This window comes from Thunnus maccoyii, chromosome 21 (assembly GCF_910596095.1).
Source record: "Thunnus maccoyii chromosome 21, fThuMac1.1, whole genome shotgun sequence".
Lineage (NCBI taxonomy): Eukaryota > Metazoa > Chordata > Actinopteri > Scombriformes > Scombridae > Thunnus > Thunnus maccoyii.
Genome location: NC_056553.1, coordinates 24941780 through 24955908, shown reverse-complemented (window position 1 = coordinate 24955908; position 14129 = coordinate 24941780).

Here is a 14129-nt window from a genome sequence, read left to right as displayed (position 1 = left end):
CAAAATGTTGAACGACTCCTTTAAGGTCACTAGACTGAATATTAAAAGGCACATTATCAGTCATGATATTTGTGTCACTGTCAGGTTTCTGTCTGCTCAAAAACAAACAAAATGGCTGCCATTCCTTTTATTCTCAGTGGAAAATGCGGCATTAAAATGCATTTTATAACATTTCTAGCGAGATTATAAAGTACGTCTATAAGGTATGTAAGAAGGAGGAATCAGGGGACTCTGTGATTATCCAAAGTATAATAAGGGTAGCTATGCTCCAGTCCAGCAATTCATAAAATAATAGGAGAATTTATTTAGGGTCTGGTAGCAGTTAAATACCTATATCCACAGTTGTTACAGTTATATGGTCTCAGTAATTATTTTATAGTAAGCTGAAGCAGTGGTTACAACTATAGTAGTAGAAAAAAATGTAGAAATGTAGAAATTTATGGCATTCATTTTGATTTGGCATGTTGTGGAGACTGGAAAAGGGGGCAAAGGTGGGGGGTTGCAGTGCTCATTTCCCACCCCTAGAACCCCCACACTTTTAAGATTGCTGCTCCACCACTACCTAACCCTAATCCTAACCCTAACCCTAACCGAAGCACTTCAGGCCTTCCTCCAAGCCCCTGGTGAATCTCTGGTGATTCATTTTGGTCAATATTTCCACCAAAAAAGAAAACTCAAACAAACAAACAAAAGAAAAGCTTAATTTTATATATTGAGCCTTCAAACTGCTCTCTGAAACTAGGCCTGTGGTGGCTTGTGTCCATGAAATGATAAAATTAAAATAAAATAAAAAAAATTTGTCGTAGAGCTAAACCAAATACATTGTTGGAAAGGTCTCAGCATGGAGAGTAACATATGTCAGTATAAAGATTCCACATGGTTCCTGCTTTGAAATACTGACCTTTGAACCTTGACTGCGGTGCATGTTTGAAGGCTTATAATATAGCAACAAAATGGGCTGCAGACAGGGGACCAACTGTTATAGAGAGCTCTTGACCTCGACTATCATGTGAGTATAGTCAGCAACTGGGGGTGCTGTCAAATATGGGTAAAATATGGTTGAAATTAATTTTCACCCATTTAACAATTAGATATTTAAAATCTGATTACACAAATGTGTTTACCATCCTCTTAAACTCCCCAGTGTACTCTCAATTCAGTATTTACAACTTCCAATTGTAGGAAAAACACTAATATTTAAAAAAAAAAAAAAAAAAATACAATTCCCTAGAGCCGAGCCATTCAGCTTGGTACAAATCAACACCACAGCTGTAGATCTTCCGGTTTGCAAAGTAGGGTTATAAATAAGGTCTTAAAAAGATATATCTATTGAATTTATCAAATATCTAGTACAGCCAAACTAGTAATTACACTGCAGCTAGATGTTGGTTTATTCTAGAAATGGGGTTTTGGGTTTGTGTTTAGTGTCGGCGGGCGAACTGATCTCAGAAAGGATTCTATGGTAACATACTTTGAAAAGTCTACATTAACCTCAGGGGACTATTTCGTGTTTTAATGTTGAGAAATGTTAAAGATATCATTAAAAAAGAAAATGTTAACATCGTGACAGTGAGGATAATACTTCTGGGCAGTGGGTCCTCCGGTCAGCCAATCATAAAGCTTCAAATTCTGGATTTCAAATTCAATTCATCCCTGGGGTGCTCTAAAATCTACATTATTTATTGAAAGAACATCATCAAACAGTTACATAAAATACAAATAACATAACAGGTCAGATAACAACACAACGCAAAGACAATGATTCAAACAACATGCAATGCTAACGCTTCAGAATACAGCCTGCAATGTACAGGGTAATTACTCCGTAGTTACGGTGTAATCTTTTGTACGGTGTACCAGTATAGTATGTACCAATACATATATATAGGTACAGGGGAACAAGATGTGAAGTTATGGAATAAGGGGGTAACAATTTAGGAACTTACAAAATACTTATACTGTACTTATTGTTTACCAGGTACCTATTTTATTATTAGAGAGTATGTACAACCTACTGAGCAATAATCTGGAAATTTGCGAAGAATTTAGAGAGAATTAATACTTAAGTTATTATTTAACTACAAGGTACCTGTTATGTTATTACAGGGTACAGCATGACCATAAAACTGAGCAAAAATCTGGACGTTTCAGGGAAGATGTGATGACTTCTGCGGCATGTAATAAATCTGACATGATTTTATTTCAAAATGACTTTACAAATAGGCAAAATAATAATAATACAATTTCCAGATTATTGCTCAGTAGGTCGTACATACTGTGTAATAATAGAATAGGTACCTAGTAGTTAAACAATAACTACAGTATAAGTAATTTGTAAGTTCCTAAATTGTTACCCCTTTATTCCATAACTTCACATCTTGTTCCCTTGTACCTACATATATGTATTGGTAAGTACTGCACTGGTACACTGTTAGTACAAAAGATTACACCGTAACTACAGAGTAATTACACTGTACATTGCGGGCTGTATTCTAAAGTGTTACCCATGCAACTACGTGTTTTCAGTGATAGCAGTGTCCATAGCAACCACCATAGCAACAATAGAAAATGTTGTATTCCAACAATTTTCTGGCAAGACCTGAAACAATCTTCGTAATAACTGACAAACTTAACATCATAAACATTCACTGAACGAGGTTATAAAAGTAAAAAACACACATTTCTCATTAGAAATGTTATCAAAACGCCTTTTTTTTGTTTTATTGTTTTCGCAGACAGAAACTTGACAGTCGTGAAGTGGAAAAGAATAGTCATAAAACAACGTAGGCATCTCACAATTTTAGAGCCATTATTGTGAATCTAATACGTTTTGCGCTGTGGACCAACGTAGCTATTACACATTTTGATGTGAGACTGGGTTGAGGCAGCAGAACAAGCTGTGAACACAACATTAACATAATTTCACCTAATTAAGTTGATACAGGTAATGTGTTAGCAAGCAGTTGCCCAATTACATATCCAGCAGACACAGAGCAACATTAACATGCATTTGGAGTCGTGTTTGTTTATTATTTATTTATGATTTATTTGAAAGGAACACTCATCCCTAGAAGGGCTTTTGTGAAAATGAGAGATTAAAGCAGTGAGGTAAAAAGAAGGTAAAGTGAGAACAACAACATACCATAAAACACATATTTAGTAGTAACATAGCTACAGCAAACTAGACATGAGTACAGGTTTGTTGCTGAATTAACCAGGATTTGGTAGCTCTCTTAAAAGTGGTGAAGTGAAGTGAAATTTCAAGTGATCAGGTAGCGACTTCCAGGACTTTGCTTCTTTCACAGAAAAAGCTTTCTGAGCAAAAGATGTTTTGCAAAATGAAACTAATGTGTCCACCTGATAGATGGAAGTGTGATATTCACTCTCCTTTTAGCTCTGTGTTTGGTCTCTTTGGCTGCCAAATGCTCCACTATGTTCCCCAGCTAGTCTCTAACTGTGTCTGTCTGCTGTTTGCTGGTGAGCAGGTAGTGTACAGTGAGTTTATTAGAGCTTTTCCACTGATAGCAGCTGCCTGCTGGGGCCGGCAGACTGACCCAGAACAGTAAAGTTGTCAAAACAATGAGCAGAAACAGGCTAAAATGCTTCATAGAGCTGAGGGGAACTGCATTGTTGGTGATAGATCTCTGTGGGTTCATCTCTACAAGAAACGCCCTTTACATAGTCATTGGATCTGTAGTTCATTAAAAAATATTGATTAGTGCAGCTTTAATAATTGCATGTTTAAAATCCTCCTTCACTCAAAAATGTGTTTTGCTAATTTTTTCTTCAGTTGGATGTTTGAGCTTCACTGTGCAGAATGATGTATTCGCAGGTGGATACTAGAAGGTTGTTTTCATTCATCTGCTTAAGGAGGAAAATTTTCTCTATGCTCAAAAATCTGATTTTAAAGGTTCAGTGTGTAAGAATTGGCCACGTGATCCAAACAAATAGATGGCAGCATATCAGCCCCCACTCCTTCCCCCAAATGCATGACCCCATCACCATTGTTTACAGTGAATCTGTGCATTGGTGTTGTCAAGATATCAAAATGCAACAGAGACATTAGAGAGTTATATATTACCAAATATATACCACAGATCAGAAGGCGGTTGCACCACAGAGACAAGTTACAACACAGCACTCACTAATGGTAAAACAGCAGTTTTTCTGACACACAGCATATTTTTTTCATTATTGCATACCATTTTACAACACAGTAACCCAGTAGGCCTAATTTATTGATATGATATTTCAATATCAATCCAGTTTACTGCAATCTGCTACGATGCCAAATGGCTCATGCCAGTTTACACATAGCTGGTGCAACCCAGTGCAGTTCATCAGATAGGCTCAGATGAACAGCTGATGTCTCCCCACCAGCGTCTGCAGCAGCAGCAGCAACTTTCCAAATAGGCTTTATTTGGATAAACTGACCACATATTGGGAGTCTACATGGTTTCTTTCTTGCCTGACAAAATAATTTAATGAAGTGACATATTAGCAGTCCTTCATGAAAATTTCAACAGCATTCAGCCTGGCTCTGCCAGTACTGCCAGTGGCTCTGGGCAGCACTGCTTCTTCTTCCTCCCATGTTGGACTGAGGGCAGATTGGATGCTACAGTGACTCACTATCACTCCTGTGGTCCAAAGTGGTATTACGAGACAATACGAGCTGGACGGGCCAGAGCTAGCTGGTTCACATGCTAACTCAGTAGATATCTCTGTAACACAATACTTATAGGTCTTCGACAAAACGTCAAAACTGTTATTTCTTCACATTCTGTTGATGATTTTAGTTAATTTTGGAATGTTTTAAACTAAAATTCTAGCTAGTTCTTACACATTGAACCTTTAAGGTGTGTACCCCTGATCTGTGCCATCACAGCTAGTTTGCAGCCAAGCGTGGTCCAGTATGCAACTTATACAAATGTGATGTGGAAATTTGAAGCCTCCAGTGCACAAACACTGAGAATGGACTTTTTAGTGATGTAGGAGACATTTTGTGTCCAGAAAGTTAAACATTTGAAGTAAAAAAGAAATTACGTATTCATAGATTCTAGAATCTGACCGGACTGGTCTGATACATCACAACATCACTGAGTGGAGACAGATTACAGATTAAACTCAAGTGTATCACTCCCAAGTTTTATATTTTATTTAACCATGAATGACTTTCTTCATTTATTAGGAAGTTTCTTCTTTTCATGTTATTTGTTCCATTAACTTTTATTATGGATACAGTTAAATTCAGGGAATCTGTCTGTCAGTAAGAAACACTTTTTGAACACATTTATATTTGACATCATTTATCATCATTTCTATTCAGTCATGTGAGGCTGAAAGTTCCTGAGCATCAGGTTTGATATGAGTTACATCATTCAATTTTCCCTGAAACATTTAGCTTAATGAATAATTTCCAATGTTCTAAAGACACTCTAATCATATTCTGGGTTATTAAATAATGAATTTACAATCAGAATATCAATAAATACAGACACAAATAATGAATAAATAATATAAACGCACTCTGCCAGTAGAAATGGTTCCTGTGCCTCTGAGCAGGACACAGTACACAGTATAAATACAGAATGCAGGTTTTTATTCATGTGCAGGTGTTTGTTGAACAGGTAACAGGCTGCAGAGAGAAACAGCTGCTGGCAGTGATAACTGTGAGCCTTTATTAGTATTAGCACAGTGCACATGTGTGCAGACACAAACTCCATCAGAAGTCTGTACAGCTGTTAAAGCCGACTGACAGCTGATCCAGCTGTGATCAGCTGCCGCCGTCATCAGCAACGAACGTCACTTCACAGAGAGACGCTTCAGAGGAAAGGACGTCTCATTTCTCTAAAAACCTATCGGTGGAAAGGTTCTTGAGGAACATTCCTGTAATAATGCTCATATCAGAAGTGTTCTTACTTCTATTCAAAGTCAGTGTCCCAACTCCTTTTATCATTGGAAAGTGATGTTTCCTAACATTAGCAGGAATGTTTGAGGTTGAGTCATTTTCTCATTTATTTTATGTCTGTACTCATTCAAATTTCCTCATTAATCTGGGAGACTCAAAAGATCTTGGTCCCTATTACAGAAAGTATGGTCTTATTTTTGAATGTAGAGTCTAACAACATAAAGTTGATAACTTGATAGTATTGCTGTGCCATTGCCAGATGATTTAAGTTGGTTTCTCCCTTAATTTGTGTATTATGTATCTTTTTACATTGTGCAATTTTATTTCTGCTTTTTTTTTCTCCAGCACTCCCAGTACTGTTATAGACACTTACCAGTCACTTTATTAGGAACACCTCTGCAATCTAATGCAAGCCAATATAACAGCTCTGTTGTAAAGTCAGTCAGTTTTTGTTGACATTGTCAGAAAGGTGATGATTCTACTTACTGTTTATCATTGAGGTCATAGTGGGTGGTGGTGGTGGTGGTGGTGGTGTACTGGAGTACATTATATTGAAAAGTGTTCCTAATACTTTGCCCCCCCTCCTGTATGTTAATGGAGTTGACGAAATATTAGGAACACCATTCAATATAATGCACTCCAGTACACCACCACCACTCACTATCATGTTTTTATTGAAATGACAGCGACAGCTATTTTGTATATTGAGGGATTTCTGGCTTGCCTTGTTTCCTAAGATTGTGATAAAATTGTTACTGTGATCATGTGAATGTAAAACAATATTATTACAACTGAACAGCTTCTCCTGTTTTTTGCACAATATTCTAATTGCTTGTTTAAAGATCCATTGCCATATTTTGGACTGATTGTTTTTTTCATTTCAAAGTGTATATTTTTATATTTTTTATTTTGTTTTTCTCATCTTTCTCTTCTCTCTCCTTTTTTACAATTGTAAATATTTATTTTGTACTCTATTTGGAATCAGAGCTCAAAGAAGCCAAATTTTTGTGCTTTGTGTTACATGTGACAATAAAAGCTATACATCACATTCTGCCTATTGGTAATTCATTACATGTATATCTTCTGTTATTTTCCAAATGATGGTTGCTGTGTTGGCTTTGCTCTCCATTTGTCCTGACTGTTGTGGCTCCAAGATTTTACCAGCTGCATGATTTGCTTTCATGGCTCTATTTAAACAAGCGGGTGAAATTCATAATGGCTCAGATTAACCTGAAAGCAAATGTAGGCCTTTCCATTTGAGCGTGGTTTGAATTGATACAGAGATGAAATGATAGCTCAAGCAGAACACACAAACACGCCACCAGACATGTGAATGATTGCATGTTCACACTGATTACCTGATAAGCCTGCAAACATGCCCCCGTCAATGTAAAACAGCAAACAGAGCAGCTTCCCTCTCTAACAAGTTGATTTCTGGCGCTGATAGAAAGCGGACATGTGGGCAGAGCTGGGTTATGGTGGGGTAGCGGGTGGCCAGTGGCAGACACAGTGCTAGAAAGGCCCTTCTTTGGTATGGAAATGGGAACTGTGGAGAGCAGATATGATAAAATGCCTGACTTTCACACAGAATGCCAGGGGCTGTTTGGACATCTGCTGTGTGCTGTGCAGCTATCTGGCCTCCCTGGAACACATGGGAAATCAACATGCACATATTATTTCAGGCAACACACGCATGGCTCTGTGGTCGACCCACACAGTCATGTGTTTAAAGGAAATATCCACCCAAAAGAGCAACTGTAGTGACGTATGATGCATCCAGGATCCGTTTTGTTCTCAATACCTTGGATGACTGGCCAATTACAGCCAATGAGATGTCATGTTGAGACATCATGTTGTCTCCAATATGGACTGTAAATGTCAGATGTCAGCCCCCTTTAGATTTAAAGAGCAATGTTTTCCTTCTGCGCTGACGTTCAGCAATCATACAGGCAGGAATCCCATCAGTCAGGAGGCAGAGAGACCAGCTTCTCTTCTGACAGCAGCCTTAATAGACCAGAATGCAATGCAGCAGCCACAAGACATGTTGTGTTCACCGCCCTCACTGCGTTTTCAGCTCCCACTCCATCCACCTACATGAATAACCCACAGCTAATCAGAAATTCAATTCAGCCATATGTGCACTTTAAACTGGGAGCGTCGAGTTGGTGCTTATTTGATATTTTCTGAGGTTGTCAAATGGCATTTCAGGATACAGAGAAAATAACTACCTGGAGTAGAAATAAAGAAGGCAGGTTTAGACAAAGTAAACAGTCAAAAGTCATATTAAAGAGGATGAAAATTTCCATTATCCATGGTTAGACAGAGGCATAAGAAATAAACAATTCCAGGCAGTGAAAGAGATGGTTAGGATTAAAAAGCCTGTAATAGATAGAGGCTAATACATTATAAAAGTACACCAAGGCATGTAGTATCAGCTTGCTTGTCTTAGAAGAATGGAATGACATTTTGGGAAATATTGTATGTCTAATCGCTTTCACTCTCACATCTGAATGGTAAATATAGAGCCAGCAGCCGGTTAGCTTAACTTAGCTTAAAAACAAACAAACAGGGAAATAGCTAAGAAAATCTGCCAATCAGCACCTCTTATGTTCACTATTTAACATGTTATATCCTAATTGTTTTTATTGTGTACAAAAACCAAAGTATAAAAATAATTGTTTTCTATTTTTACGAGGGGTTACATTTCTTAGCTGGGAGCAGTAGGTCCTCACATTTCAGAAAATGTCAGAGCAAATTTTCAAATAGGCATTAAATTAATGAAGTGACCACATATTTGAAATCTAATGGTTACTTTTCGAAAAAGACCAAATTTACAATAACAGAATGAAAACTCAAACAGTTATGAGTCTGGCTCAAATTCTATGCCATCTCCACTGGGTGATGTGAAGTGTATCCTGGGATACTTGTCTAACCCAAATCCACACAAATCGGCTCCCGCATGATCCTCAACTAAACCTGGAAATAATTGGAAAGTTTGAGGATACAGAAACATTTAAAGCAATATAATTTAAGCAAACTTAACTCCTTTGTACAAAAGGTCAGATTTCCTTGAGTTGTATTGCTTCCATTGAAGCATTCAGATGATATTCAGGTGGGTTTGATCTACTCATCATAAGCTTGTTCAAGTACTCAACTCAACTTGTAGCCAGTGTTCGACTATTATAAATATGGCTGTGCCTCAAGTTTCCAGCAGATTATTACTTACTATGCAGCATTGTGATAGTGGGAAAACATGGCATCAGAACTAAGTGAAAGTGTCGGAAGTCAAACTGTAATTCTAAGCAAAGAGCAGTTTTCTCAACGTCAAATCATGACTATACTAAAGGTTTCTAAAGGCAGTACATGGAACTCTAAAGCGCTTTACAGAAACTGGATCAGTTGTATCCAAAGCACGATCAGACAGACCAAAAGTGACCACGTCATCAGAAGATCAATACATCAAGATTAGTTTCCTGAGAGATAGAAAGCAACTTCATCACAGATGCGAACTTTGCTAAATAAAGAACGTAAGACTCCAATAAGCTGTCAAAAGAAAGCTGTGTTGTAGTGTCTCAGAGGACGAGCAGTAGTTTCTAAACCACTTCTCAGGAGGGGAAACGAGGCCAAACACTTGGGGTGGGCTAAGAAATACCAGCACTTCACAGTGGATAACTGGAAAAAAGTCCTATTTACTGATTAATCCAAGTTTGAGATTAATGGCAGTAACAGAAGGACAGGAACAGGAGAAAAAATGATGCCGCAGTGTATCAAACCGAAAGTAAAACATGGTGGTGGGAATATTCAAGTCTGAGGGTGTTTTGCCTACTCTGGAGTTGGATACCTGCACTGGATTGACGCCACCCTGACCAAGGAGAGGTAGCACTCCATTCTTCAGAGACATGCTGTACCCTCTGGTTTGCATGTTTGTGGAGGATTCATACTGCAGCAGGATAATGACCCCAAACACACCTCAAAGCTTTGCAACAACTACTTGAAGACCAAAGAAGACCAAGGAGTCCTGACTGTCATGGACTTTCCTCCACAGTCAGCCGACCTCAACCCCATTGAACATTTATGGGGGCACCTGAAGACTGAGAAAGCCAATCAGTCTGTGACATCACAATTAGCTCTTTGGAACATTGTCAAATGTCAAAATGCAGATCTAGAAAATGTCATCCATGCTTTTATATCCTCCTGACTTGACTACTGCAACACACTTTATTTGGGTCTAAGCAGGTGAAACATCCAAAGACTCCAACTTATACAAAACGCTGCTGCCAGGCTTTTAATATATTCTAAGAGACCACCTCACACTGATCCTTGCTGCCCTTCACTGGTTGCCTGTGAGTTTTGGAATTGATTTTAACACTTGTTTTTAAAGCCTTCCATGCTCAGGCTGTGAAATCTCAAACTTAATATATTCTTTTAAATCTATCTTAACACTCATTTTTATCTTCTGGCTTTTTCCTTAACTGATGGTAATTTGTGTAACTATTCGGGATTATTTTATCTTGATTTTTATGGTTTGGAATTTATTTGCTTTTTACTGCTTGTTTTTACTGTAAAAAACTTTGTTTAACTTTGTTTTAAAAGGTGCTATTTAAATAAAGTAGTTAGTATTATTATTATCATATAACACATGGACTAGATGGGGACTCTTAATTGGAACAGTTCTGGGGCTGAGACTAATAACATTTCACAAGTCCATGAAAACACATGTAGAGACAAACACTCAGAACACTCAGGAAAGACCATTTTGACACACCAAACCAATAAGTAGTCTAATTCCACATAAATACATCTGTGAAGGAGAACTCACTACATCCAAACACGTACAGTATATGGCCATTTCTCATATTAACAAAGGAAACATTATTAATCGCTTGAACCACTAGATATAAAAAAGACATGCAGTAGCTCACAATGTGCCTTGACTTGAGCATATGTGATAAAATGAATAAAACCTACACATACCACATCTATAGCATCAAAAAAAGAACAAATATTTTTTTTAAAAAGCAGTTCACAATATGTTGCATATAATAATTTGAGTATTATATAATGATATTTTAATGTGTACGTATGGCTCATCAAGAGCTCCTGACTAGTTGACTGTTGATTGTAGGTGCATATCTGAGACTCACCCTGGAGGATTAGGAAACACTTCATGAAGGACATCATCACTCTGAATAATGTCCTAGTCATGCCTAATGGTTAATCTTAACAGACTCCATCTCATAATACAAGTGTTTCTCTGTAAGTTCCTGTTTTTTTTCTGACACAGCAGTTTGTTCCTCTCCAGTGCTAGTGCTCTTTCAAAATACAAATTACCACACTTCATATCAGACAAATGCATTGAAAGAACTGATCATCCAAAGCTGGTGTCTGATATTGAGTTAACTGAATTACTTAGTGTTTTCACTTAAACATGTGAGAATTTTATAGAGAGAGGATGAGGAGGAGGAATGTTCCTTCAGATCTGTGAAGTGAATAAAGTCAGACTTGGTCATATTTATCCAGGAGACAGTGTATTCACTAATGTGAGCCATTAAACAAGATGGCAGAGAATGTACTCTTTTTTTGCTCATGTGGGACGTTTTATTGTGTTGTTCCCTTACAACTGTAATGAAACACCTCCCTCTTCTGTTCAGCTTCAAAACTGCATCGACAGGGCTGAAAAATGCAGTAGGGCTTGGGAATATTTTTTGACCTTTTTTGAGTACCGAGTTGACTCTCCTCAACAGGAAAGAGCAATCAGTTCAGTGTGTCTGAGTGTTCTTTAACTTCTTTGTCTCATTTTGCTGTTGTAGGACATTGTTAAATGTATATGTCATGGGCACATGGCGGTGGGTATGTCAATAATTACTTCTGTTTATTCAAACTAAGAATAACTGTCTAATAGTCATAGCACCACAATCTTACTCTGTGCTCAATAGCATCATTTGTAATAAATGACCTGAGTGAACATTAATCTTTTAGGCTGCTAGAATGTGTCTTTTTCTGATACCATATCCCACTGAACACTGTAACAATAAACTGGATATTAAAAAAGAAGAGGACTTTATATCTGTCAAAATGATCAGATACAGTAACCTTATCCCCTTTTCCATACTCATCTGCAATGCAAAGTATAATCTTTTATTCATAAAGTATATCTTTCATCCCCATTCTGTGTAGAGTAGCTTATGAGTGTTGGTACAGCCTTGCAGTTATTAATTTTCATTTTTGTTTTGTTGTATGCTCAACTCCAGCCATGACTCCACCCCCTGCAAGCCAGATTGCCTACAGAGCACAAAACACACATGTGGGTCAGTTTTTTTTTTTTTTGACTCATCAGTCAGTGGAAGGGCGGAAAACAGAACCATCTACTGTGCCAGGTCAAAAAATATTCCCAAGTCCCTCTTGAAAAATGAGACCGATGCTTTGCCCAAATGACAGAAGTGGCCCATTTTAAGTGTTTTAAGTGTTTCATTAAAACCCCCTACACTCAGAAAATTGAATAGCTTTTTTCACTGTGATGTTTGAGCTTCTCTGTGCAGAATGATATGTAAGCCGAGTTTGTTTCCACATGTGTTGAAGGAGGAAAGTGTCTCTGTGCTCACCTTGAATCTCAGTTTAACATGTGTACTTATGAGCATGATTTGTGACATCACAACTGGGTGAATGCCAACCATTGTCATGCAACTCACAAGTGTGATGTGGAAACTTGAAGCCTCAAGTGCACATACATTGAGAATGGAATGGAAGTGAAGGAGGAGATGTGATTTTAAGTAGTTTATAGAACCTTTTGTGAAAAAAACATATTATATACAAATTAATACTTAAACCAGAGTATTTTTATATCTCTTTAAAAATGTTTGGAGTGGACCTCTAAGCAAAGTTAACAGTTAGGTCAGACTTACTTAAGTAAATCAGGCTTATTTTCATAAAACTGTTTGATTAAGCAGACTTAAATAAGTCAGACCTCACTTACCATAAAATATGTGCTTCTAAATGCACTGACTGTTTTGTTTTTTTATAATTAATTAATAATTTCAATTAAGATCACAGCTTTGACCCATGGCTTTAGCCATATTGTGAATGTAGCATCTTTATGGCTTGCTCTCATTTTAAATGACATATAAATAAAATGAAAGAAATGAAACAGACACCAAGAAATACTGGAGCAGCAGACAGCACATCTGTTGGTATTTACTCTACTATTACTTACTATTACCTATTTGATACTTATGTTTACTGTTCCTTAATGTCATGTTGCCTCTTGCACATGTGCATTAAAGTTTAGCCTTTATGATACAAAGACTACCACATTACTCACACAGGAGTTGAACTCAAGATTACACGATAACAAGTCAATTTCTACTTGTGTCACAGTCTGAGCTCCCTAGTGGTCAAAAGGATGCTGCTTCTGTGTTTTCTCTTGCTTGTCTGGCTTAACTTTGGGCAGCTGTGGCTCAGGAGGTAGAGCGGGTCATCCACTAATAAGAAGATCCTCGGCTCCTCCGGTCCGCGTGTCACAGTGTCCTTGGGCAAGATACTGAACCCAAAACTGCTCCCGGAGGCTGTGCCATCAGTGTGTGAGTGTGTGTGTGAATTATTAGACTCCTCCAGATGAGCAGGTTGGCATCTTGCATGGCAGCCTCTAGCATCAATGGGTGAATGTTGGCATGGTAGTGTAGAGCACTTTAAGTGGTCAGTAGACTAGAAAGGTGCTACATAAATGCAGCCCATTTAGTTTATGGCAGTGGTTTTGTAATATTTTACTCTCTGTATTATTTAACGTTCTGTGGCTGTAAACACAGTTTTATCTTAACATGTCAGTTTCCTATATTGTGAATTGATGTAGTCTGTGCTTGATGTCTAAGGTGTGTTTCAAAGTCAAAAACAAGCAGTTCCTAAGCTAGACTTGACATAGTCTGCTCACATTAGCTTAGTCAGCTTTTTGAAGGTTTAATCAGATTCATCATTCGAGATTATCTTTTAACAATAAACTCTGCTTTTCTGAGCTACTATTATGAAACACACCACACCACAAAATACTGAAATATTCATAGTGTTATTGTAACAAACTGCAATGTTTCATTATGTCCGGCAGATGGTGCTAAAGAACACTATATGGACAGTGGAAGCCTTTGGCTGTTTTTCCTAGTTTGGTCTCTAAAGTTTGTCTCCTTCCTGTTTGAACATGACATCACCCCCGTGCACGCCAGCCCCATAAAGA